The sequence below is a fragment of the Cyanistes caeruleus genome, chromosome Z (assembly GCF_971803275.1).
Source record: "Cyanistes caeruleus chromosome Z, bCyaCae1.hap1.1, whole genome shotgun sequence".
NCBI lineage: Eukaryota > Metazoa > Chordata > Aves > Passeriformes > Paridae > Cyanistes > Cyanistes caeruleus.
The window spans coordinates 30,435,331-30,461,609 of NC_141732.1; the positions used below are offsets into that span (position 1 = coordinate 30,435,331).

The window sequence follows — 26,279 nt, forward strand, 5'->3', positions numbered from 1 at the left end:
CCTAATTATGTTACACCTTTTTCTGATTATATTTCACTATATCATTACTGAATTTTTATATAAACTCTTCTCTCTCTGAGGCATGTATTTCAATAATCTTCTGATCACCAGTATTCCAACAATATAACGTGTAACTGTTGATCTCCTTGTGAGATAAACACATACACACAGTTAAGCATTCTGCATGCAATGACAGCATTTTTGAAGTGTTATTGTCATTAGCAACTAGTTTCATTGATTTTCAGTGGGATAAATCTCTAATTCCCATAAATTCCTTCTGGTATGTGTATATTGCTTTATCATCAGACTATTTTTTGTACAGTTCTAGTAAGAAAGTTATTTCTCTCTGAAATGTCCTTCAAACATAGGAAACTTCCTTAGAGATTGGTTTTTTTTCATGAATTTTTATCCTTTGAGATTGTAAAGACTTAATTTAAAAAACACTGTTAACAAAATAAGTTTTTTCAGAAAAAATATGACTGAACTTTGACCTAAATATATAAATCTGGTCCCCAGAACCTGTGAGTTACAGAGATAATTCCTAACAAATAATGCTCCTATACCAGAGATAATGTTTGATATAAATTTTTTCAAGGATCCTCTGAAGCAGTAAGCTGCCTAATCTTCATTACCTACTGCTTATAAAAACAGAATGCTAAACAACAGAATTTCGAGCTGAAGAACAGTTGAGGACGGAAGATAATTGAAACCATCAATAATTTGTTTAATGAATTTCAGAAACACAATTTAACAGACAGAAACACATTGTGAAGGTGTGTAGAAATCTGACTCAAATCTGAAAAAAAACTGTCTTCTAAATTCTCATTTTATTTAAAATGCAAAGATTCTAGTAACTAAAATAGTTGCTGTTATATAGCAGAAACATTTCTGATTGCAGATTTTATAGAAAAGATCAAAACAAAGACCTTGTAGTCATAGTTCTTAAATTTTCCTGAATTATAGTCACATACCTGTTTATTTAAAGCAGCAGGACTGAATCACCTGCTGCAACAACAGAAAGGAAGGGGGGAATATTAAAACTAACTTTTAAAGTAAGTTCTCATGGGTAATTTAAATGAAGTTACAAATTATTTGCTAAGTAACTAGTATGTAGTTGCAGACAGATAGATTTTATTTTAATTTCTTTATTTTCTGATTCAGCAGAAGCAAATTATCTGTGATTATTTAGTATAAGGATACTTAGAATAGCAGCATATTATTTTAACCTACTTGATAATTTGTATTCCTTTAGAGATTCCTTATTTAGTTCCATGTCAAAGATGGTATGAAAAAAAATCAGTCTGATTTGCACATAAATTTTATCATGTTTCATTAGTCTAATCCATAATTAGAAAGTTTTAGTGCTAGCAGTAAGATTTATAGCACAGTATGCAAGGGTTTTTTCCTATTAGTCACAAAAGCATTTTGATGGAGGGATTAATTTTTAATAACTATCTGTTTGCAACTTGTGTATTATAGCAAATGTCAAGTCTGACTGTGCCAGAGAGGAAAGAAAGATGTGTCATTTACTTTCATGTAGGGCATATTTTCTCAGTTACCCTGTGCATTTTGGGATTGGTGTTTGTCTTATGTCTTAAAGCACCATGGTGGTCACTGAATTATCAGTCAAGGCCACTGACTTAGGCATTCTGACCTTACTAGGCTGTAAACAAAAAAAATATGTGGGAACTTAGAAGCCAAACAAGGATTTTAAGATTTTTCATGGTTGTCTTGTTTCTATCCAACACTGTATGCTAGTCTTTAGTGAAGTAAGAAGGCTGAGATAGTAGAATTTTGTGCTCCAAGACTCTGTTTAATGTTTCCATTATCTTATAGATAGCTGAAAGATCTGAATGGAGGCTAAACACATCCTGAAAGAAAAGCCAACAAAAAACCCATGGAGGAACAAAGTGTATGGTTTAGATGCCCTATATAATCTGTGGTCTACAATATGATCTTTTTTAATCCCCACCACAAGCTTAATTTTGTTAACAGAGTAAGTATTAAGGCACAGAACAGGTGTTATATTAACACCTTTGATCATACTGTAAACCCAAATCTCTGTTCCCTAGCAATCAATTGGAATTGTAATATAAAACTGATTGAAGGCAATGTTTTCACCCAGCAACTGGGATCATGTAGCACAGCTAATAGGGCAGTATTGTTAAATGTTGTATGACAAACAGCTAAGTTTATGGTTTCAAGAAACATGTTTTATTTTAACATGAAGAAGCTACCTGCGGTATGATGAACATTTAAACTTTCTAAACCAAAAGTTTCATCTTATATAGCTCTCATGGAAAATTTTTAGACCTATTATTGGAAAAATAATTAATTCAACCTTTTCTATATGCTACTTGAGACCTGCTGTTAGGCTTTCATGATCTTTTATCCTTACCTAATTGGAACATATCAACTATAGGTCATTAAACCAAATAGGAAAAAAATAAACCAAGTAATTTCAACAAAGGTTGCTTCTTATGTTCAGTTTCACTTTCTAGAAGCTGTGTGCTTCAGGAAGGATCAAAATCAGAACTACTGAAATATTCACTGATGTTATCACTGGTCTCAGTAGGAGAAGAAAATCAGAATTCTCCATATTCACACTTTTTAGTTGCTTAAAAAGTCAAGGTTTTGGTAGCATATTTTTAAAATTATTATTTACTTCTCTGAGCATATTCAAACCTCTTATGCCTAGTAATTAATTTTCAGAAGTCCAAATGGTCCAATAAATATTGAAACCCATTGGGAATAAAAAAACCTTTTATCAAGTACCATTGAAAGTGACATATTTCTACTGAAAAAACTCAGAGGGAAAAATGTAGTGAAATGGTTTGAATATTTTCATAAATCTGGTAAGTAACCCAATTGACAGTTGCAAAAAAATGCCAGCAACCTTGGGTCAAAAGGCTTAAAATCTGAGCAGCCAGAAAATAACACTGTAACATTAATTAGGAAGAAACTATAAAATATATTAATCCATTAAGAAAATTTGGATTATAATAGAGATACTGAGATAAATCTGTAGTATATTTTATTTGTATTTATAATATATAAATAATTGAATAAACTTTTCATAAACACATCAACAAAGATTATCTTGAAATAAAACATTTTGGCCATGATTTTACACTAACATTTGTATAGTTACCATGGTTCTGCTACAACATGTATGATCCAAATATAATTTTATGAAGGGTAAAAAATAAGGGCATTGTGAAGTATACTTACACACAGGGACACTCTTTTTGGAGGAGCATTATGGCATTTAATGGCTCTACCTACTGGCTGATTAATGCTGTTAAGCTTTACCTCCCTTGAAATTACAATTAAATATAATTATTTCATGAAAAATATTTAGGTCAAAGTAAAAAAGTTCCTCAAGATCATAATCAAAACCAGTTCCTTTTCATTTAACAATCTTAAGTACAGTATTATATGACATATCCATACCCACATAAACAACAGTTCTGTTTCTGGTTTACACATGTACTTATCATCTTTTTCACATGCTGTAGGATAAGTTCCTAAGGAGACTAAAAGTTCATTGTCCCAGTGGGTTCTACCATACTTTCAAATGCTCTAAATTAGGCCTGTGGGCAAGAAATACCTTAAGTTTTTGACAGCCATTGTTTTTTACTCAGTATCACATGTGACTTTAAGACTTCTAAATAGTCTGCTGAGAACATTTTTGTTCTACAGAGGTGACGTACACTACCATTTTTCATTCCTGGTTGAGGGCTAATAACCCCCTTTGCCACCGGAGCAGCACAGCAGGAACTAGGCTCTCCCGTCACTGCGCAGTCTCCTGGCACACTGGTAAAGTGCGGCTGAGGAGAAGCTGTCAGAGACTGTTCTGTGCCTGCAAGGAGGCTTTGAGTGCCTTCCTGTGTGCAATACATGGAAAATATGGGGAAAGTACGGAAGAAAATGCTCATATCCCTTCAAGCTCTGTGGGAGTGTTCACATTTCTCAGAAAGCAGTTCAATTCACTTCAATCTCAAGCCAGAGGTTCCCTGGGCTGAATTTTGAACTTGACAGAATCATCTATAAAGAAAATAAGAAAAATGCAATTTATTTGATTAAAAATTCACACAAATGTAACTATAAAAAGGTTAGAATCTGAGAAAAGATGGAATCTTTCAATGCAATCCATTTCATTCCACTGTTACGTATCTGCTACCCTCTCTTGCATGTCTACAAATGTTCTGTCAGTGACTCTTTACAGCATGATCACTACTTTCACTTTTAGATACAAATTTCAAAACCTGTTGGTTAATTGACGAGTACATAAAAATTAAATTCATATCTTTACATATAATTTTTTGAAAATAATTCTCATGCATATTTATAAAAGCACAAGTGACAAATCAACCAACTCTGATGTCAAAAAACTGTGTCATCATCAAATGGAATTGAGACAGAAAAATCTGCTAGTTGAAAGCACTTAGTAATATTGGGTATTTCAGTAATTATGTAAAATATTAGAGCAAATGAAGATCAAGTTTGCTCCAAAGTGAAAATTTTTCTGCAAAGAAAGGCTTGAGTGTTTTCAAATGCCAAAATTTAGGGATGAGTTTGTTAGCAAGTATTTAGGACATGAGGACATTATCTGTGTTTCTTAAGCTAAAAAGTGGAAGAAGAGAGAATAATGGCTTTCCACCATTTCTGTACTCTCACATTCTTCATTTGAATCTTCAAGTTAAACGTCCACTCAAATTTATGATCTCTGGTAGAACTCCTCTGGTGGAACTCTAGACACTGACAGAATACAAGAATATGAGGAGTTACAGCTTTGTTTGCTTCAAATGTCAGAAAAAACCTTCACCGGAGGTGGAATCAAGTACATCAGAAAGTCAGCACCAGCCATCCAACAAATCTGTTATGAATCTAGCACAAATTTCATGAATTTTCATTGTGGGCCAGTAGCATCTAACCATTTCTCTTTCAATTAGCCTAAACAAGAATGTTTAATAGAAATGATCTGGAAAAAAAAATATGACTAAAAGAAAAATATGTCTGGAAAGAAAAAATTTGTATGTCTTCTGAATATCTGGTCATTCCTCCTAAGGAACAAAAAAAACCCCATTCTTAGTGGTGGGAAGTTATAGAGATGGGTAGGTTATAATACTAGAAATATAGAAAGGGAGCAAAGTCAAAAGAGGAGCAAGTCAAGTAAAGCTTATGAATCAGTTCCTACTACTATCATCAAAGGTGCCAAGTAAAATCAGTATTTTTTGATGTTTTAAACAGGTGTAGATCTCTCAGAAATACTTGTGATCTCACCACCTAATAGAAAAGTTTGGTGCGAAATCTCTTCCAAAATTTACTTTAATGACTACTTATGCTTAAAGGTGCAGAAGGGTGTAGTTTCTTATCCTAGGCTAGTCTAGGCTTTCTTATCCTAGGCTACATCTGAAAATAACATTTGCCAGTGATGTCTGGAAACAAAGTCCTCAGCACTGACGTCTATTTAGCCAAGCCTTTAACTATAAATTAACTTTTCAATATCCAATTGGATCCACAATTTTAATCGGACAGTGCCCCTTAAGTGGTTTATCACTAATTTATTGGTCCTCAGCTATCACAGAGTGTCTCTTTTATATTGTTGGAACTTAACTTATTATGTAGCGCATTTTCCAGCAATTCATTAGATTTTGCTGTGCTGCTATTTCTTTACATAGCTCACTTTTATTAGAACACTGATTTTCAACATAGCCTATAAAAAATTCACTAAGAAAAAAAATCATTTTGGCACTGTAGTACATGGGTGACTACCCAGGAATTTATTATCTTTGTTCAGGTCTTTGACACTTACCATCAGTGTAGCAGCAGAGTAATCCCAGTCTCTTAGGTAATTAGTTCATACCACTGGATCAAAGCCCCCTAATTACTTCTATTCCCAGAATCAACAAGAAGAACATCTGTGAGGGGGTGTGCATGTGAGTGTGTGTTTGTTTTGGGGAATATGTGCTTGTGCATGCACGAGGGAAAGAGGGGAAAATCCTGTCAACCCCAAGGCTGTTCATAGTATCATGTGATTGGTCCCATTTTGCTCTATCCATCTTGCCTTATTGGAAGCTCCTTAATTGACGAATGAGGACTTTATCAAGCTTGGCAGGAGTCATTATGTCTGTGATTTTCCTTGAAATGTATCTGTCATGCAGCTCAAAATTAAATTGCCAGTTTTGGGCCTAACCAGAGAAGGGGCAGTGACTCAAAGCACTCAGAAGAAAATGAATGATTAATGCAGTTTATAGACAGAATACTGTTTTTTCTGTCTTATGTGCTTTTTGTGTGTAATCTCCAGTGGTTCAGCTTCAGATGGATCTAATGAAAAAGGACTGGATGTTTTCCACCTTTTCTTCAGAGCATGCTGTACGATTTATCCACTGACAAAATCCGCTAATGAAATGTCACCTTGGACAGCTTGCTAAAGGATTGATGGGCTGAAAGTTTTGTACTTTATTTAACTTTTTCAGGAAAAATGAATAAGTCCTCCAAACTCTATATGATATAGAGATTCATTATGATTTTGTACTCCGGAGGAGTAGCTGCACTGGAACGGAAAAGATAGCTGTGGTAAAGAGGCAAGAATAATGTAAAACAAATAATTATTTAAAAATCTAGGTGTATGGCTTCATTGCACTCAAAGACATAAATTCTAGTTGAGCTGCATATACCTTTTTAAGATTTCTTTCTTCAGTATTATCTCTGCCTATTACAAAAAATTATCTTTATTTGATTGAAGTATAATTAAAAAAAAAAAAAAAAAAGAACAAAAAGAAATAAAACCAACCAAATAGAATATCAGCTTTCTCCCTAAACACCATCATTTTAGACATCTCCACCTTGGGGCTTCATCCAGTGCTTTCAAACTTCCATAAGATCAATGAATGAGTCATTACAATCTGACTTAAAATTAGACTATTATTCTGACTTTTCCTGAGAATGAAGAATACCCAAACTAAACCAGAAACCTTACACAAATACTAAATGCTTGCAATTGCTAGGTTAGAGTTCTTACTTGCCCCCCAGCACACCCGGATAGGGGCAATCAGAATTGGAAGGGTGAAAGAGAGAAAACTTGCAGGGTGAGATACAGAGAGTTTAGTAGTAGAAAGAAATGAAATGAAATGAAATGAAATGAAATGAAATGAAATTGAAAATAAAATAAAATAAAATAAAATAAAATAAAATAAAATAAAATAAAATAAAATAAAATAAAATAAAATAAAATAAAATAAATAAAATAAAAATAAATTTGTAATGAAAAGGAAAATGACAACCATGATGACAACAACAACAACAGCAAAAACAAAAAGAGGAGGAAATAAAAGTCAAAAAAGACAAGTCATGCAAATGAAAACCAATTCCTCATGACCAATCAGCCAATGTCCAGTCAGTTCCTGAGCAGTGGCTCCCAGCCAGCTTTTTTCTGGTTTATGTGCTGAGCACAATGCCTTACAGTGTGGGATACAGCTGGGGTCAGCTGTCCTGTATTCCCTCCCAGCTCCTTGTACATCCATAATCTTGCTGGTGGAAGTAGTGAGGGGCAGCAGACACCATGGCTCTGTCATGGCTCTGTGTCAACGCTGCTCAGTAGTAACAAAAACATCCTTGTGTTATCAACACTGTTTCCAGCACAAACCCAAGATACCACTTCACAACAAACATTATGCGGAAAATTTACTCTACCAGCACAAGCAGTCATTTAAGGTTTATTCCTAATGAAGAAATAGGATGTAAACAAAAATATTTTCACAGAACAAACCGTTTTCTTGTCTTGCTTCAACTTGTTACCCTCATTCTACTTGAGAATATTTCCAGACATTTCAGAGCTTATTATTTTTACTTCATAATTGCATGAGAATACCATTATCATTAAAAATACATCCATATACACAGTAAAGGGCTTTGAAGGAAAGGTGATACATTAATTGCTGTAGTTGTAGTTGCTTGTTACCTGAATCATAGCAGATTTCTTAATACAGATCTTTCCTAGCTCTCTTTTTGCTGCTCCTCTGATTATATGTTCTCTGGGGCAGACAATTACTATACTTCTGATGTGTATATATCAAGAACAAGAGCCATGGTTCCATTGGAACATTCACAATAGAAAAGTACAATAATTAGAGTAAGAAGAATAATTTCACAGTTTCCAATTGCAACTTTTAACAGTTGGTTTGTAAATGAAATTCTATTTGTCCTTGATTTGAAAGTTATCTACTATGATTAGCTTTGCCACACCATTAACTGAGTGTGCAGCAACACCATTAAGCAGGGTTTTCTTTAATATTTCATGACATATATGTATGCCAAAAGAAAAATAAGCCTCTGAATTGCTATCTGTTCTCCAGAGAATATTACACAAACTTCCTGCACGTAACACAACATGTTGATCTTGAGTACATTGGGCCAAGGATCATGATTCATCCAGATCAATGGATGTGAAAGGAGTGAAAACAACGGGGTGCATTGAGCATATGCAGCTATTGCTGCCATTTATTTTTCAACAATAGAAGACAAAATCAGTGTTGAATTGTCCAGTTGACTACTTGAAAGACAAAAGCAACAATAAGAATAGCTCATCTCATGCTGCTATACCCATGGTACTGGAAAGCTTTTAGATGATAGTGTTATCTTACATTCTACTAATGTATAAAGTCCTGGAATATTCATACACAATTAGGTGAATTAAGGACTAAATTAAAGAGCGTCTTCTGTGAAGGCTCTTATATCACAAGTGAAATATAATCTTTCTTTTAATTTTACAGCAATTTTTACAGAAGATCTTTTTTATACTGTAATCTGTATCGTGTTTAAAAGAAAGAGTTAGAGTATAAAATTATGGATGCTAAATCTGAGCCACAGTGCCTGTACAGATTGCAGGCCGCATGGCTCCTCAGGCTGCCTGAGAAGCTAGCCTGGGAAATTCAAAGGAGGATTTCAAAACAATCCTCAGAGACAGAAAACAACTGCCAGGTGCTGTTTGTCTGTCCTCTTGTTTTCCCTTGCAGGAGGGAGTCAGGGGGGCAAAGTGCCCCTGACCAATGATGGTAATGTAGCACTTTGCTAACCAATAAGAGTTTCTTTTCTGTACCTTCCACGTATCTGTCTATATGACAGGCCTGAAGCAATAAACCAGAGAATTCTCCTGTTGAAACTCCCTTGAGAGTTTGTGTCGTTCTTTCTAGCCGTTCCCAATCGGAACGACATCAAATATTACCCAAAACTATCTTATGTAAAGAAGCTATGAATCATCATTCTACCACACATGGAAGGAAATGTTTAATAAATAATTCTGCAACTATAGATTACACCCAATGCAAACACATACAGCCAAGATTAAGGTTGCTGCAAGGATAGCTTTATTATTACAGAAGTAAATAAAATAATTTATTTACTAAGCATTAAGACAGACATTAGCAATATCAAAAGGAATGTGAAATTCACATACTTTAAACCCAGCTTGAAACATAAACCTTAGGAAACCATGTGTGTCATATCAGCCTTGTGTCCAGCTCGGCAGTCCCTTCTTGTTCCTTTGCTGGCAGAGAAAGTCACTGCGTGGCATGGGCTGCTCCAGCACATCCTCATGCAGACTACTGGCATGATTCCACAGAAATTTAATGTAAACAATAATTGGAGTTCCTAAGACAGAAAAGAAGACATTAAGAAACAAAAAGTCTCTTAATCATGGGCTGATTTTCTCTGAACACCATAATTTTTGATATAGGTGGGGTAAAAACACTTTTGATATGAAATTAGTTTAGCCAGCTGGAGTCACTCAGCTTCTTATTACGAGCACTGTCAGTATATAAGAAAGCATCCATTGCTTCTCTTGAAGATATTTAATAGAAGAAATTAAAAGAAATAATAATCATTGTTATAGATGACTCTTTAGCAGGATACTTTATTGTCTTTGCAGAGACAACTATTGTATTCAAAAGCCAGGCATCTCACAGCACAACATTACAACATTTATATTCAACATCAGTAAAATACTTATAAGTCTTCAGTGTCAAAGACACAAAAATACTAAAATCTAGAATTCAAATTTCTTGTACAGCCATGATTAACACAGGTGGACATACACATTTAAATTTCAACACAGATATTTTATGTTGAAGATTACATACAATTTTGTTTCTGTTTCAAAGCATTATTTAGTTCACTGAAGTATAGGTTCATGATTTATTTTCTCATTGTTCTGGACATGCTTTCCTTTGGGTTCAGTACTAAAACACTATCCAATTAACTAATATTGCATGCATACAATGTGATTTTTTTTTACTGCAAGTAAGAATCCATATTCATGTTTAGTTCTTGTGAGAACAGAAGAAGAATCTCTAAAAGTTAGTGTTAAAGTCTAGCAAAGGTAACCATAAACTCTGACTCTCCAAGTCAAAACATCAAAACTTTGGGGTTTTCAGAGAATCAAATTGCATATAGTACTTAACACATCTAAAAGGTTGTTTATATTGTTTTCCATTTCAACTGCAAATACCCAACACTTCTGCAAATGAGATTTTGGGAGTACTTTCAGGTATTCAAAAATGAGCTTGGGTTGACTTTGGGATAGGGATGGAATACAATTTTTTTTTTGTATGTCTCAGTAGCCTTGATTGTTGGCTATCCCCCTCCTATCTCTTTCCCATCCCACATGTGTCTCTGCAATAACTGAAGAAGTCTCCTTCACTATGGTAAGTCAAGATCTGGATATCAGACAGACCTTAACCTGACCAAGTATATGGTGATTTTACTTCTTTCAGAACTGATGGCTTTCAGGAACCAGCAGCAGACTCTTCATGTGCACATCTCTGGTAGGAATCCTGAATACAATTGATATGTTTCATTTTTAAGCTGACATTGGCATTGGCTTTCCAGAAGGAATTAAACCCAAAACAATTAGGCATTAGTACTAAAATACTGAAACTGAACAAGATATTGTTGTTTCCCATAAGTGCTCACATGCATTAAAAAAGGCAGATACAGGACATGCTATGAAGTCTGAGAATGAATTCCTGCCTGTTCTTTCTCTGTTGTTGACATTTATTCAGTTAGATCACAGCCCTTCAAATTTGTTAAGATGAATTCTATTTTCAATATTATAACTAAAAGGCAATGAAAATGATGAGTACAAGTCATTGAGTGCAGGTGCTAAATTACCAAGCTTTATAATAATTACTTCCTTTTGGTCTGCTCATACTGGGTATTGTAATATCTAATACATATATTATCAAGAGCACTCAACACAGCTCAACTTGGTGAATATTAATAGCCTTATTAAAACAGAATTACAACACACCATACATCGTTGGTAATAGCTACTAGCACTTTGTTTTATGGAATCTGTTCAAGGTCTTGAAATAATTTACTAAGCAAGTTTTCAATCTCAAGAGTTAAACACTGTTGAGTCTTTCACATGTACTACAACTGACCAAAATTTTCCTCTTCTAATTTTTTCATAAATGAAAGTTATGTTAAAAATCCCGCCCCCCCCCCCCCTTTTTTTTTTTCATTTAGAGGGACATTCTCTGGGAAGTTGCACACAAAAATTATACGATATAAACCTCTTCAGCAATATCTTTGTGCTACCAGAGACAGAAAAAATATTATCAGTTTTCACATTTTTTATTTTATATTTTGTTAATCAGTTACTTACAAAAGAAAACCAAGGGAGTAAACTTTGTTGCTAAATAGAAACTGGTATCTTTCTTTCCCTGCTCAAATTCACACCTCAAATACACCTCATCCCCTTGTGCAATTAACCAGGATGGAATCAACAAGTAAATGATGTGCTTATCATTCATGTTAATGACCCTTATACAGAGATTGATAAGGAGTCTATGATGCCTTCCAAGAAGTCCAGATATTTCTTGAATTTCAAACATTTGCACTAACAATCTCCTCTAAACGTAATATTCTTCTTTCCCTAAAATTTGCAAAAAGCAGTAACAAAGATTAGTTTGCAAAGGAGTTAATACATAATTGTCACCAAAACTGTCAGAAACAGTCTAAGAAGAAAATTGAAGTTATTAGGGTTTTATATATATATATATATATATATATATATAAAACAGCTGTTACTAAGAAGTGTGGGGTTTTTTTTTTCACAGTGGTCGTTTGGAAGGATACAGCAAAAAATCTTCTGGGGTGAAAAAGTTGTGAACATACTAGCAGAAAATAAGCTAAGCAAGTTTGAAGAGACAATGATTTCTCTATATGTAGGAAGCTCTCTACAGTAATATCTAAAATGACTCAAAATATTTCCTTGTATTGCTGTGTATAAACCATGGGAAGAAAAAGAGGGCTAAGCAGAAGCCTATAATTTGTTTCAAAGTTAGTCACACTGAACCCAATGTCAGAAAAGAGACAGCAGGAAGCTTAAATCAGCATACATAACAGGAAACAGAGTTGCCCAAACACTGATATATCAGGTATTTCAGTGTTTGAAATTTTAAGAGGCACGTTTGTCACTGAAGGGACCAGAATTACATAAAAGGCACTATAAAATTCAAAGGATGGCAGAATACCATCTCAGCAAGAGATAAGCACTGCACCAAGTTCTCACTCTTGGAACTTTCAAAACAGCAGAGTTTCCTCTAAATACAGAGGGAGGCTGTCAGCCTCTGGATAAAAAACAACACATGAAAACACTAAAAATGTTACACCATACTCTCACCTAAATTCAGGTTTACAACAAGATTTAGTCTCTGTGGTGAGATTCCTGGGGAGATTTATGACCATAAGGAACATCCAGTACCAAAATATCCAATGTCCAATTCTCACAAGTGTCTGTATAGGCCACTACATTCTACAAAATTACCAACCTTTAGCTTAAATTCCAGTGGATTTTCATCTTAATTTGGTGATATTCTCAAGTTTCTAACCATCTTTTTATTTATCTAGAGAGTCTGGGGAAAAACCTGCACTGGAAAACGAGCTGTTGACCATTATTACAGGAGGAAAAGAATCTAATATTTTGCAATTTTGTATGGTCTCCAGTAAGAATTAGGATGAGTTACTTGGATGTTGTTTGAAAGGTTCAGAAGCAGTATGGGCACAGTGCAGGAAGATGTATTCTGTAGAAGCTGCTGTGAAGATGCTACTGAGGAGGAAAAACTTATAAGCATACACAGAAGTAACAAAAATAAAAGTAAGAAAATTTATAATTTTAAATATGTAGAATATTATCAATACAAAACAGTCAACTATGTCAATGTCTAGTAAGACTAGACTCTAGGTGCTTGATCTAGGATAAAAGTAGGAAATGTTTAGAAACCCTTAATATTTTTCAGAGCAGATCAAGTACTTGAAATTAGTTTATGAGTAGAAATTTGCCTTAGCACTCCAGAGTCTCAGTTCTGCCATTCCGAGTTGCCATATAGATGAAATATGACAAACAACTGCTTTTCATGTAGTCTTCATTCTTTCTTTCATGCTAGAAGCCAGGAGACTAAAATGCAAGCAAAGAGTACATTTGATGTATTCCCCCAGGCTGTTTCAAGTCACTTCTTGTGAATAGCTTCCAAAATTCAGATAAAATACCTGTATTCAGTGATATATCATACATGAGAAACAAAGCCTCAGCCATCCCAACTCTGATTTTCTGATAGTCTTCTCCCTCACTGCAAAAAAAGTGTGACTGTACCAGTCACCATGAAATTTAGTGTGTAAACTGGTGAAAACAAAATTCCTATCTTTTTTTTTTTTTTTTTATATAGTTTTCTTGGCATTCACATTACCTGTTTAAAATATATTACGCAACTTCCAAGAATTTTGTGTTATGCTGTTACTGAACTGTAACACTTAGCCCTTGCTTTGACATTAGTTTGGATGACCATTTCAAATTATTGTGTGAAAGAAGTCAGTTTCAGCATAGGTGAGCTCTTTCTCATTAAAAATCCTAAAAGAAAACATGCAATAATTTGGGTTGGATGAGACCTTAAAGATCATCTCATTCCCATTTCCCCTTCCATGGGTAGGGATATCTTGCATTAGGTCAGGTTGCTCAGAGCCCTGTTATATCTGGTCTTGTGCAGTTCCAGGGATGGAACATTTACAGCTTCTCTGGGCAATCTGGCTCACCACCATCCCAGGAAAGAATTTCCTTGTAAAATCTAACCTAGCCCTACTCCATTTCAGTTTAAATCTGTCATGACTACATGTGTTATGACTACATGCTCTTGTCAAAAGCTCCTCTCCAGTTCTCTTGTAGTACTGGAGAGGTCCCCCTGGAGCCTTCTGCTCTCCAGGCTGAATAGCCCCAGCTGTGCCAGCCTGTCTTCACAGGAGAGGTGCTCCAGCCCTCTGGCCATCTTCATGGCCTTCCTCTGGACCAGTTCTAACAGATTCAGGTGCTTCATTCTGGGGCCTCAGGGATGAATGAAATACCCCAGGTGAAGTTTCATCTGAGCAGAGTACAGAAAACTAATTAAATGTTAAGTTTGTTCTTTTACATTGAGATAATGGTCAATTGTTTTTGAAGCTGAGATATGAGTATTTCTTAAAGTAGATATTATAAATAACTGGTAAAACATTTATTTAAAGGAACGAAAAGTACAAGTTTTCACCAAAGCCAGAAGAAATTTGATGCTTATTTTAATGTGGCAAGTAGCAAAACCTTTAATAAACCAAGAGCACCCCCAGGGAATACAATTTTTGTGAGAAGAAAAAAGACCATGAATATTTGACATAGTTGAGAACAGGGAGTGGGTAGGAAAGGGTCAAAGCAAAGTTTTCAAAGCATGTATTCTCGAAAGAAATTTTATCTCATGTTCTCAGGCATTTTAAAACATAAATATATCATAAGCCTGGGTGAAAATGCACAGTTAGAGCAGAATTCAGTATACAGCCTTTTCTACATGCACATATGAAACAGATGTAAGTTGCTTTTTGCATCACTGCAATTTCCTATAGTGAAGTGTAAGCTCTGCCAGAATCAGTGTTGACACACGTTTTCACGACCATCAGGAAAGATTTTGCAAATATATTTTGAGGGCAGCTACTACAGTCACACAAGTTTGTATTTCCAGTTATTGAGATCATGTATAGAAAAAAACAGGCACATAAACACACCAAACTAAGACTATATGAACATAGGAGTTTTTAGTTTTTGTATACATCAGTTACTGAAGATTTTTTTTGTATATTCAGGCTGGGAGCTGGTACCAGCTGTGTAAATCTGCTACGTTTAATTACAATTTTTTTCTATTTTGCTTTTTTCTCACTCTCATTCTCTTTGTTTTCAGCATCAGATTTTCCTTGGCTAATGTAAATTGTTATGTATATATTTTAAAGGGCTCTTGATAGGTTTAATTTGCACGTTGAAATCTGTGCCTTTTTTTGCTTTGGATTTCCCTATTTTCTCCATCTGAGCTCAGTTATAACTCTACTATCTGGGACCAGCTATCTGCTTACAGGCTAGAAGGCAACAGAATTCCCTGAATTTAAAGGAAAGGAGAGAAAATGAAAGCTGTCTATCCCTGTGCAGTCAAAAGACAGGTAAAGGATATGTTCTGCAGCTCCTTGAGGTTTATAATCTATCTGCAGTGCCTTAGCACATGAATAGTCAGTGGGATCCCTTTTATTTATTTCAGTGTCTATAAAGGCTATATTTCAGACCTCAAGCTATACAAAAGTACCCTTCAAAATTAGCCTTCAAAAAGTACCTTCAAAATGGTGCATTAAGTAGAGGCCTATATTTCTTGTAAACATAATGTGACTGCACATTTCTATGTACTTTTGAAGGTAAGACATTTTTTACTTTAAACAAGGGTCCACAAAAGGTGTGCTTTCGCTCTAATTTTCCTCTTTCACAGTAACTCAAATCAAGTATCAATCATTTCAATAAAAATTAATTTTTCCAACATTTCCTCTCATAGCAACTTGCTGAGGAATGCACACAATTTCTGATTAGATGTAATAGACATGGTTTAAGCAGTTTAACACTACATGTCAGAGACTTCGAGGAGACAAAAAAATCTCCCCTTATTTTCTTATCCTGGTTGGACAACTATTCAGAAAAAACATTTGAACATTAAAAACTTGATATATTTTAAAGATTTTATTTATTTTTTTTAATGCTGAAACACATTACAGAATGCTAAAACTGGTAAAAAGTCTGTGAAGGAACTTTCTAACATCATCTCTCAGCAAGGTGGCCCTCAAAAAATGGCAGCATGACAATTATGATTATCATAGACAACACTCACACACATCAGTTTCTATCTACAGAAAAATATTTATTTGTATAGGCTTTCCTGCCCTGAAAATTGTTCTTGTTTAACTAAGAATTATGGTGAAGAAATCTTTCCTTTGCAAAACAGATTAGATCTATTCCATCCTAAGACAACAAATTAAAAGGCATAATTTGCTATGTACTTTTCAGAAGACACAAGGATGTATAACAATCCAGTGTTTATAATATGAGAAAACAGACACAGTTGAGTATAAATGCTAAGGAATGTGATTGTAAAAGTGACAGCGAAGGAATCTGAACCCTTTTCTCGCAATTCACATCTATATAAATATACCACTGCTGCTGACAGTAGAATCTATCCCTTACACAAACAATTTCACAAAGGAGGTGTCACCTCTCCCATGAAGACAGGCTGAGAGATTTGAGGTGGTTCAGCTAGGAGAAAAGGAGAGTCCAGAGGCACTGCACAGCACCTTCCAGTACCTAAAGGAGGCTACAACACTTGCAGCTTTTGGTATCTAAGGGGGGTTGCAAGTGTGGTGGAGAGGGACTTTTGACAAGAGCATGTTGGGAAACGATAAGGGACAGTGGTTTAAACTGAAAAAAAAGAATGTTTAGATGACATAGAAGAAGGAAATTGTTCTTTGTGAGTGGTGGTGAGGCACTGTTACAGGTTCTCCAAAGAAACCTCTTTCCCTGGAAATGTTCAAGGCCACTTTGTATGGGGTTTTGAGCAATCTGGTCTATTGCAGTGTGTCCCTGCCCATGTCAGGGAGGTGAGAAGTAGATGATCTGTAAAACCCCTCCCAACCCAAGCCAGTCAATGATTCTGTGCAAATGCAGGAAACAGATATTGGAATTGATGCAGTGGAAAGTAAAAACATTTTCTTAGCTGCACCAAGTTAGTCAGTGGCAGAAATAAAAGATTCTGAAGCCTCAGACTGCTGATGCATTCAGGAACTAGTCTCTCTGGTCCTTAACTCCGTATGGCAGAATTTCCTGACCAACTGTGTCATTTGTCTCAATCAAGCACATTCTGCAAATTTAAATTAAGAGCACAGATTTAAAATGTCTTTTTTCTTAAAGCAGTAAGATGAATCCTGATGCAACAACTTGCTCGGCTGATGAATTCATCAGTAGAGTCCTGCTCTGCTATGGCTGCAAAGTGGCTTAGAGCCCCTGTGTGGGTTAGAGCAACTGGCTTAGCCCTTAGGAGGCTGGATCCACTTCCCTGCTTTGACCAGGCTGCTTTGTCAGTCAGGCAAGATATAAAGGCTTGTTTTATCTTCTTCATGTGAAATGGAGATAAAAGCAGTCTCTTGCTTTGAAAAGGTGTGAATACAAGTTGTTTAATGCTATAAGGCACACAGTGCTTTAGTGTGTGTGCATGCCTTCACGCCTGCTCTAGACTATTCTGGCAAATTTGTAATGGGCTACCCTTCCTATTTACCAAGATGCTACCTATAATTTTGAAAGAAACTTACAGAAATGCTCCAAGTGACAAAGCTTTAATGATATCAGGTTCATAAAACTATGTTGGGAAACCATTGATAACATTTTTAAAATAGTGAGAGAACAAGATGATTTGCTCTGTTTATAGATACATATATTTGTATTTGTATATATATGAGAGAGAGGGAGCTGTAGGAGAAAGAGCACTTTTCTCCATATCTGTTCTACAAAGAAAAAAACAAAACAAACCAAAACCGTTGAGCAAATGACAGATAAAATCTTCAGAAACTGCACAGCAGAAGTGAGGAAATTCATTCCAACCCTGTTTTTCTCTTTACATCCAGTGACCTTTTCTAGAAAAGAATATTTATTTTATGACCTTTATATGAAATTTTTAATTATGTCAATACTTTTTAATTCATTAAGATAATGGAAAAAATAGATTATTATTGCTATCACTGGCACAAGGTTGTTTTTTTTTTACCAAAGGGTTCGACAATAATTATCTTACTAGAGTTCTTTTACTTAAAAACACTCAGTGTAATATTGACTGGAAATCACCTGGCCAAAAACAGCTCCAACATTAAAATTCTACAACAGCAACCACTGTATCATATAAATTATGACCATACACATTGAATTTCCTCTGACTGTGTCCTTTACTATGTTTCTTACTTCTGCATAAAAACCTGATGAATAAAATACATTATTTGTATGAGTGCTTAATGTTGTAATGAGCTGAGTGGATTAACCAGTATAAGGGACTGTATGGAGTGATGGATATGTTCCTTGGTTTTCTGAAAACTATTTCCCACTAAACTAAACTAAGGTCATGCAGGAGTTACAAATTTCATGAGTCTGCAGCACAAAACCATAGAGAAACGAGTCTATGTAGTCATTCCATACTCCCATGGCTGAATTGGTCCATCCTAGACTACTTACCAACATACACATGGCAATTTGGGAAAGATGGTTTTCCAATTTTTTATTCTAAGAGATACGTCAACTCACTCTGAAAACAATTACAGAAGACAAACTCTTATATTTGCTGTTCTATGAATAGATCACTGATATTCTGGGAGAGAATACTGGATTAGTCTCGTTTTTTTTTAAATTCAATCCTAGCGATGTCTTGCTATTAATTTTCCCAGTCTAATACATATATTATGATGATGAATAATCCTTGAAAAAAATTGTTCCTTCAGTTTAGCATGATCTTTACTCATTTTCCCCTTCAGCTGCAGTTACAGACCATGTTGTTCAGGTGAACAATATTAACACATTGTGATTGTGCGAGCATTTCTGATTTTACAGTTCCCCAGCCTTGGCTGATAGCTTTGTTTTGGAGAGCTGGAACTAGATAGATCATCATTCAAGTAAACAAAAACAAAAACAACACAAAACAAACAAAAAATAAACAAACAAAAAACAAAACAAAACTAAACAAAAAAAAGTGGTTTAAGATCATCCTTCACCCTTGTTAACAGCCTCATTAACCTAATAAAAACATTTTCTGTTGGTTTTTCCTCCAGTATTTTAGCCTCTTCCTTTGCTTATTCTGCCCATTTTTTGACACCTTACTACTTCTTAGAGAGGAAAAGAAACAGAATTCTTTATATGAAAATTACCTGCTGAGTTCATGTTTGAAAACATCTTCCAGTCTCATTGACTTGTAATGATTTTGGAAAATCTAGAAATCATTGCTTTTTACTGTTATTGAACTTCATAAACTTGCAGAGGAGTCTAGCAGCATTTTTGCCATTAGGTAACTACATTCCCAACTACTTTAGAAAAATTGTTGCAAAAAGATATGGTTTAAAATGGATTTATGCATATTATATGCAGAAGAAGGAATAACTTAAGGATATTAAATTCTATGCTCACTGGCACAGATATTTTGTATGCACATCTACCATATTTTACCTTCATCTATTCATACCATTCTATTACTAGCAAAAAGTTGTACTGATAGATTCAGAGAAATTATGCCCTTTTGGCTGTGCTTTACATTAAACAGTATCAATTTCCCAGATTAATTGGAGCAGAGAGGGCTGTTCTTATTTGCAAAAGAGTCATACAGAACTAGGTAATTTGAAATTAATTATTTATAACTCAGATTGCATAGCATCATTCCTAAATTCCTGATAATGTCTTTTTAACATTGAAAATTGCTGTCTCTACTGACTTATATTTGCTGTTGCTAGAGGTATATGTTACCAGTATAAGATAAAGCTTCAATGTAATGACTCAAGAATTTTAAGTCAAACACAGTCAAATATCCCTACAGATTTTTCTTTCTGATCAAGATTTGACATGGATCTGAAGAGAGCATTCAATTGCTCTCTTCCCTTTAAGTGGACCATTTACTAAAATATACCCCACTGATCTTTCCAATTATTCCTAGTAGTAGAAAAAAATTATTTCTCCATAACTAAAAAGTAGTCTAAAAAATACACTTTTGAAAAAAGTTTACAAGCTTACTGTAGAAACTACTTAGTCCTATGAGGTGTTCCCCTGAGAATTACTTGTGATGACTCTGTGGGACTAATTCCCTAGCTCACCAAAGCTGAATTTTGTATTCGTCTACTGAAATGTGTCTTGCTTCCTATCGGAATATGAATTATATGCATTTCTCAAATTTCATTACATTACACATTTTCCAGGTTTGTGCTTTTAGCTCAGCAATATATTTTTTTGGCCCACACTCCTCTGTGCAGGTCTGCTGCTCAACATAATAAGATCCTGAGGAAGGTCAAAGATGAACTGCAGGTCCTGCAGAAGGAAGACACAGCCACTGATACCATGGTTTGATTTGATGCAGACCTTTGCTGATCAGCCGCATATCTACTGATTTTGTCATTAAGATCAAGTATTTCTCACTAAAACTCACCATAAATGTAGTATTATCATAATTTAAAAATATTTTATACAATGGAAAAAACCCAGTCGTCATTGTGGTTCACTTAAACTGTAATATAGCATGTAATGGAAATAACACGTTTTTACAATTTCATCAGCTGTTGGGATAAATATTTTGAAAACTTGAACTGCATTATCAAATTTTTGTCATAGAATCACTGGAGAATCTCCTGAGGAGAGAAAGTATACAAGTCTAGAAGATGGAAGGTTCGGAAAGATGTACAAACAAACTCACTTAGAGAACTAGATTGAGGAAATACAGGATTATAACTTCTAAGTATATATACAGTAGATGTGAAAATAAAAGAGAACAGCAACCTGCTCTCCACATTGAGGGAAGAGGAAGTATTATCCAACATGATCCTAGATGATAATTTCTAGATGAGTCCATTTTATGCACGAAGAACCAATCTCATTGTAAGAAAATCAAACAGATTATATAATCATCACACTGTTACTGTATAGAAATAACCCCACAGGTCTTTCAACACCAAAAATGATTTTTTCTTCCCAAAACGCCATCTTTTCCAAACAATATTTGATTTCAAAAAGAAAAATAAAACAAAAAATAAAGGGGATGTTTTCTCATTTGGCAGAATTTAAAGATGCTGTATTCACTCTTTGGCCTTTTTTTAAGTGCAGCAGTTCATTTGCATAATGGTTACAAGGTTTAACAATAGCATTAGTGGCCAAAAGACATACATTCCAGTTAAACTAATGATAGAATTACATTACACATTTTAATACAATTTAAACATGAAAGCACTTCAATTCTAAAATGTCATAGAGATCCCCGAAGCTCAGCAATATTTGTGTTTTAAGAAGGTAAAACCTCTATCCCAGTCCACTGTGAAAGCTCTGCTCTTTAGTGACTTTCAAAACCCTATTCATAAATACTGATTAGGTACTATTTCACCATTGGGTACAGCATTAATAGCAGAGCTCCCTACCCAGGGCAAAAATGGAAATGTTAGTACAGTAAATCAGGCCAAATGTCCTGGTAATTCTATACATGAAAGATCATCTTTAATAAACAGATGTTAACTTGGGACTCAGCTCATTTTATTTTTAGTATGCAAGTGTCAAATGCCACAGACTGATTTAAGGTGGGAACCTATGGGCAAGGAGTGCATAATGTGATTGTATTTAAATGGAAAAACAGCTTAGAGGCACAGACTGTTTGGAGTGAAGCTGACTGACAGAAAGTCCTGGATCCAAGAGACAGTTTATTCAGCTAAATAATGGGTCACATATGTTACTTGCCATTTTCTTGAAATTGCCATGAATTAACCACTTTTACAGCTTGTTATGAAAGGCTTCTGTACACCTGCAGAATTCTTTGGCTGCTCTTTGGACTAGTGGCTCATAATACCTGTTTAAGCATAAAATTAATTCAATGCTTGAGGACTTTTGTTTCAACTGTAAAATCATTACAGAAGAAGTGTAGTAATTAGGGACTTAATTAGCCAATGGCCACACTTTATTCTTCATATAATCATTAAATGAACAGTTAACTGTTCTCTCCATTTTGTTCTTAAATGTAGTATTTCATAAAAAAAACCCAAAAATCTCCCAAGACAACACAAACCCATATCACCCATGATATTTGGGAGCAGTTACACTAACAGAGTAATTTCCCTGTCTCCCTGATAACTCTGCCTCAGGCAAACATTCAGCCTCCCTCTGTTCCTTGAAGTAGGAAGAATTCTTGAATGTTTGGCCATGTTGGAGCCTAAAGTGTCCTTAGAGGTCATCGGGCAAGGATAACATCACTTTGCAGCAAGTGGCTTTATATCCACAGATGTGCAGGTAACAATTAATTACCACACTTCTTTACTTTCTGATGAGTTTCTTTTAAACAATGTCCTTTCACTGCTGGTAAACAAGAGTTCCAATATTATTTCCAAAAATGTCATTAAAACCTGCAGGAAGCACAACATGAGGCTGGAAAATTGATTATTATTTCATTTGCAGATTCATACCACATGGTATCATTTACCCTCTATGAGATCAGGAAAATACCTTATATTAGCAGTGGGAAAAAAAATCTAAGTCTTCAATGTGGCTGAGTGCACTTTTCCATTCTTGGATTTCATAAAAGTTGTCTACTTTATTTGTAAGCATTATGTCTCATGCAGTAGGATTGGGAAAACAAGCTTTTGATTTGCAAGTTTTTATTGACCTGAAAAAATCTTTCCACTAGCCAAACCTATCTCTGATTTAAGGGGAGAAGTTAGTCAGCCTCTATTTCACCATATTTGAGTTCCCAGGCTCTATTTTAGGTTTTACACAGTTTCTTGGCAGAAATCAACACTTTGCTAGTTACTAGTTATTAGTGACTGCACTAAAGGAAAAAACCCTCCCTTTTCTAGTGAAAATTAAAATCCATGTGTGATCCCAAGTGAGAATCTTTGGCTCATGGAGTATTGCAAATTCTTGCTTCACACATGAAGCCATTTCAGCAATAGCATCGCTATGGATGTCCCTGAAGTTAAGCATGAGAACACTGGTGCCAGACCTGTGACCAACAAACCTGGCACTGAAAACAGCACAAAGGAAAAATGTTGTGCCAAATATTTACTCTTAGCTTGGCAAAGAGATTGCTTTTGCAACCTATGGTGTTTTCAACACTAGCATCTAATTACAACTCTCCAGAGAAGTGGAGCAGAAAAGCAGCCCTCATGAAAATCAAGAAATCAAACTGATATGGCAAAAACTCACTAAACATTACCAACTATGACAGATTACTCAGTTTCTCCCAAGAATTTCATAGCACTGTGTTGTTGAGAAAACCAAATACATTGCATTTAACTGATCTGGGACTTTTAAGGCTTTTCAGTACAGAATGCAGGAATTTCTACAGAGTGCTCAACAGGGAATGTCTTCTACGGAAAATTCCTTTTTTCTTGTGCATTCTCTATGTTCCTGACATGAGTCTCAGGTTATCAGAATAAATTTTGTTCCCTTTCTGAATGACACAAGAGCTAAAAGGACTTTTTAGTTCTAAGTATGAGCTTTTTTGTGCGTGTCACCATGAGAAATTCCATGATATCATTACAGAACCAGTTATATAGCTCTTTGACTGGAGGAAGACAACTGCAATTGCTCAAATTATCTCAGTTCAATTATGTTATTTTTATTCATGATTCAAAAGAGTCTGTGATGATGCAGAAAGAAAAAATTATCTTTGCTTGCAGATCTTCTCTCCAGTGTTCCTATCACAGTATATAACTCCAGTGCGTTCATTTATACCAGCTCTATTTTCAAGGATAATTTTCTCCTCTCCTGCTATGTATAATATACATACTGTATAAATCATATAAATCAAGAAGGAAGATAGGGAGAGGATGGAAAAAATCCCGGGAAAAGTCACTATCAGAAAAGAACTGAAGAGCTTTGATTGAGTTTACCAGTGTTGCCTAAAATATTTGGCTTAGCACTAGAGTCAGCTCCTTTATAGTTTTGCACCAACTTGGGAAATCTAAGCTTAAAGATGAGCTTATTGAAACCATACAGCAGTGTTACAGAGTAGACAGATACCACTGCAAAGCAATAGTCAGAGCACAAAAGTTACTTTCTATAATGTGTTGACTGGCTCTTCACAAATTTGTAATAACATTTAATTCCTGTCTTCTTTCTGTGCCCATGGAGGAGCACAGATGACTAATTAGTGATTTAGGCACCACTCAGAGCTGCATCTTTGTTTCTCCTGATTTCTAGTGTTTACACTAGGTATGTGAGGTGGAAATTGCTTTCAAGATTGAAGTCATGTTCCCTGATGGTGTGTATAACAAATGCACAGTTATATGTATAAAAGAGAGTCATGTTTTACTGCAAAAAAAGTCTTTTGACAGAACTTAATCATGCCAATGTACCAGTCTAGGGAGGATATGAAAATTAGTCAAGCCTCTTAGAACAGAGACTTAGATTAAGACTTTACACCACTTAGAAAACAAAAATAAATCCTTATTTTTCATAATACTGAAATACAGATTGTCACATTACAACTGGTTATTTTGCCTAATGTTTCTTGCATTGCAACATAATGATCTTCTCCAAAATTTTTTTTCATATAATTTCTTCCCAGACTTAACAATAAAGGATTAATTCCTGGATGCTTGATACAACTGCAAATTTCACAGGGCAGACAGAAACAACCTTGGCATTGCTTTTACTGGAATTTGGGTAAATTAACTGTGTAATGAGTCCTTGGTTGTCCTTAACCAAAACTTTGCTGGACAGGTTCATTTACAATGTTCAAACAGAATGACCTTCCAATCTGGCTTAGAGGCCCCTAGATTGCTATAAATGTGACCTGACATTTCCTTATTGGTGAAAAATTAGATTATAGCAAAGAATACAATAACATAATTCTATTTCGGGGTCTAAGTGAAAGTGGTAGTCGAACAGATTAAGATGTAAAATTCTTTTCTAAAATTAAATTACTTATAATATGATGCATACTCCTTGTTTTATCTGTCATATAATACAATTATTTCATACAGTATAGCAGCTGCATTCATTGGTGCTGCTGACAAAACAAAAATAGTATCATTGCCAAGAAGGGGTCAAGAACTTTGAAGGAAAGTTGTTCTGACTTCTAAAGTTTCATCTTTAAAACAAAAACACTTGCAAATTTTGCTGGTTTTATAATGGTATTTGGTCATTAAGAAGTTTTTCACTTATAATGTTAATTAAAATCACCCAATTTTTACAAGTCTTTTAACAGTATTGATACATTAAATTACTGCATGTTATCATTCTCTCCTCAGATTGACAGCTGTCTTACCTCAGTCTCTAATACCTTACTATTTTTTGCCCACAATTATCTGAAGGTCCCAAAGAGGCTAGGTGTAATTGTTTAAAAGTCTAAAAATTTCATAAGTAATTCTCATTCAGTAGTTAAAATGCCTAAATGTCATCAGTTAAGTTAGTGAATCTGTAGGATCAAAATTAAAAGTAGTTGCACAAACATATTTTTTTTTCTTTTTTTAATGTAACTGTTAGGATTCTTTTCCTATTAGAACTGTTAGGTAAATTCTTCACCTATTCAATTCTCCTGGAAAGTTCTACTGATCAGACCACACACTTGAAATTTAAGGTGAGATTATAGCAGTTAATTTACCAAAATTTATTTATAATGAAAATTTTAAATTTCAGCTTTCAGTTATATAGTGCTATTTTAGTGTTCAAGTTTCTCTTGGTGATATTTAAGCTTTTGCAAAGCTTCTTTACAAGAAAGCAGAAGGAAAAAAAAAAAAAAGTTGATCAGGAGGAAATTACATGGATTTCCAGAAACTCAGATTTTATTCTGCCAATTCAGTATGAAAACAGAGAAAAGTCTGACAAAAGCCTGACAAGTGTATTCTGCTTAGTGGCTGTGCTATGTAGGTCCCTTAGTGAAGTAATACATGCACACAAACAACAAAGAACAAGAAACACAAGTGCTGTAAATGTTGTGAAATAAGGCACTAAAACTGGCCATCTTTTATCAGCCCAGCAATTCTTAGTAATTAAGGCAATACTCACACAGCATTTCTGCAATTCCAACAATAAACTCATCTGAGAAAATAAAGTTTCTCTCTTCTACACCCTGAAATATTTTGAATTTAAAATTATTTATTTCATGGAGCACTTCCATGTTGCAATTCTGGCCCAGAGAGAATTTCTTTATACTGTTTTAATTAAATGGGCAAATAGT

At 34.8% G+C, this 26,279-nt stretch overlaps 1 long non-coding RNA gene across 1 annotated transcript in view; it reads right to left on the minus strand.

Moving 5' to 3' along the window:
• Positions 1 to 706: 706 nt before the first annotated feature.
• The window catches only part of LOC147648293 (uncharacterized), a 48,595-nt gene continuing 23,022 nt past the window's right edge, over positions 707 to 26,279 (minus strand). Inside the window, exons 2-3 of the long non-coding RNA XR_015280986.1 lie at positions 9,461 to 9,654; positions 707 to 4,047 (exon numbers count right to left, since the gene is read on the minus strand). This is a non-coding gene — a long non-coding RNA (uncharacterized LOC147648293). The remainder of the gene's footprint in view (positions 4,048 to 9,460; positions 9,655 to 26,279) is intronic.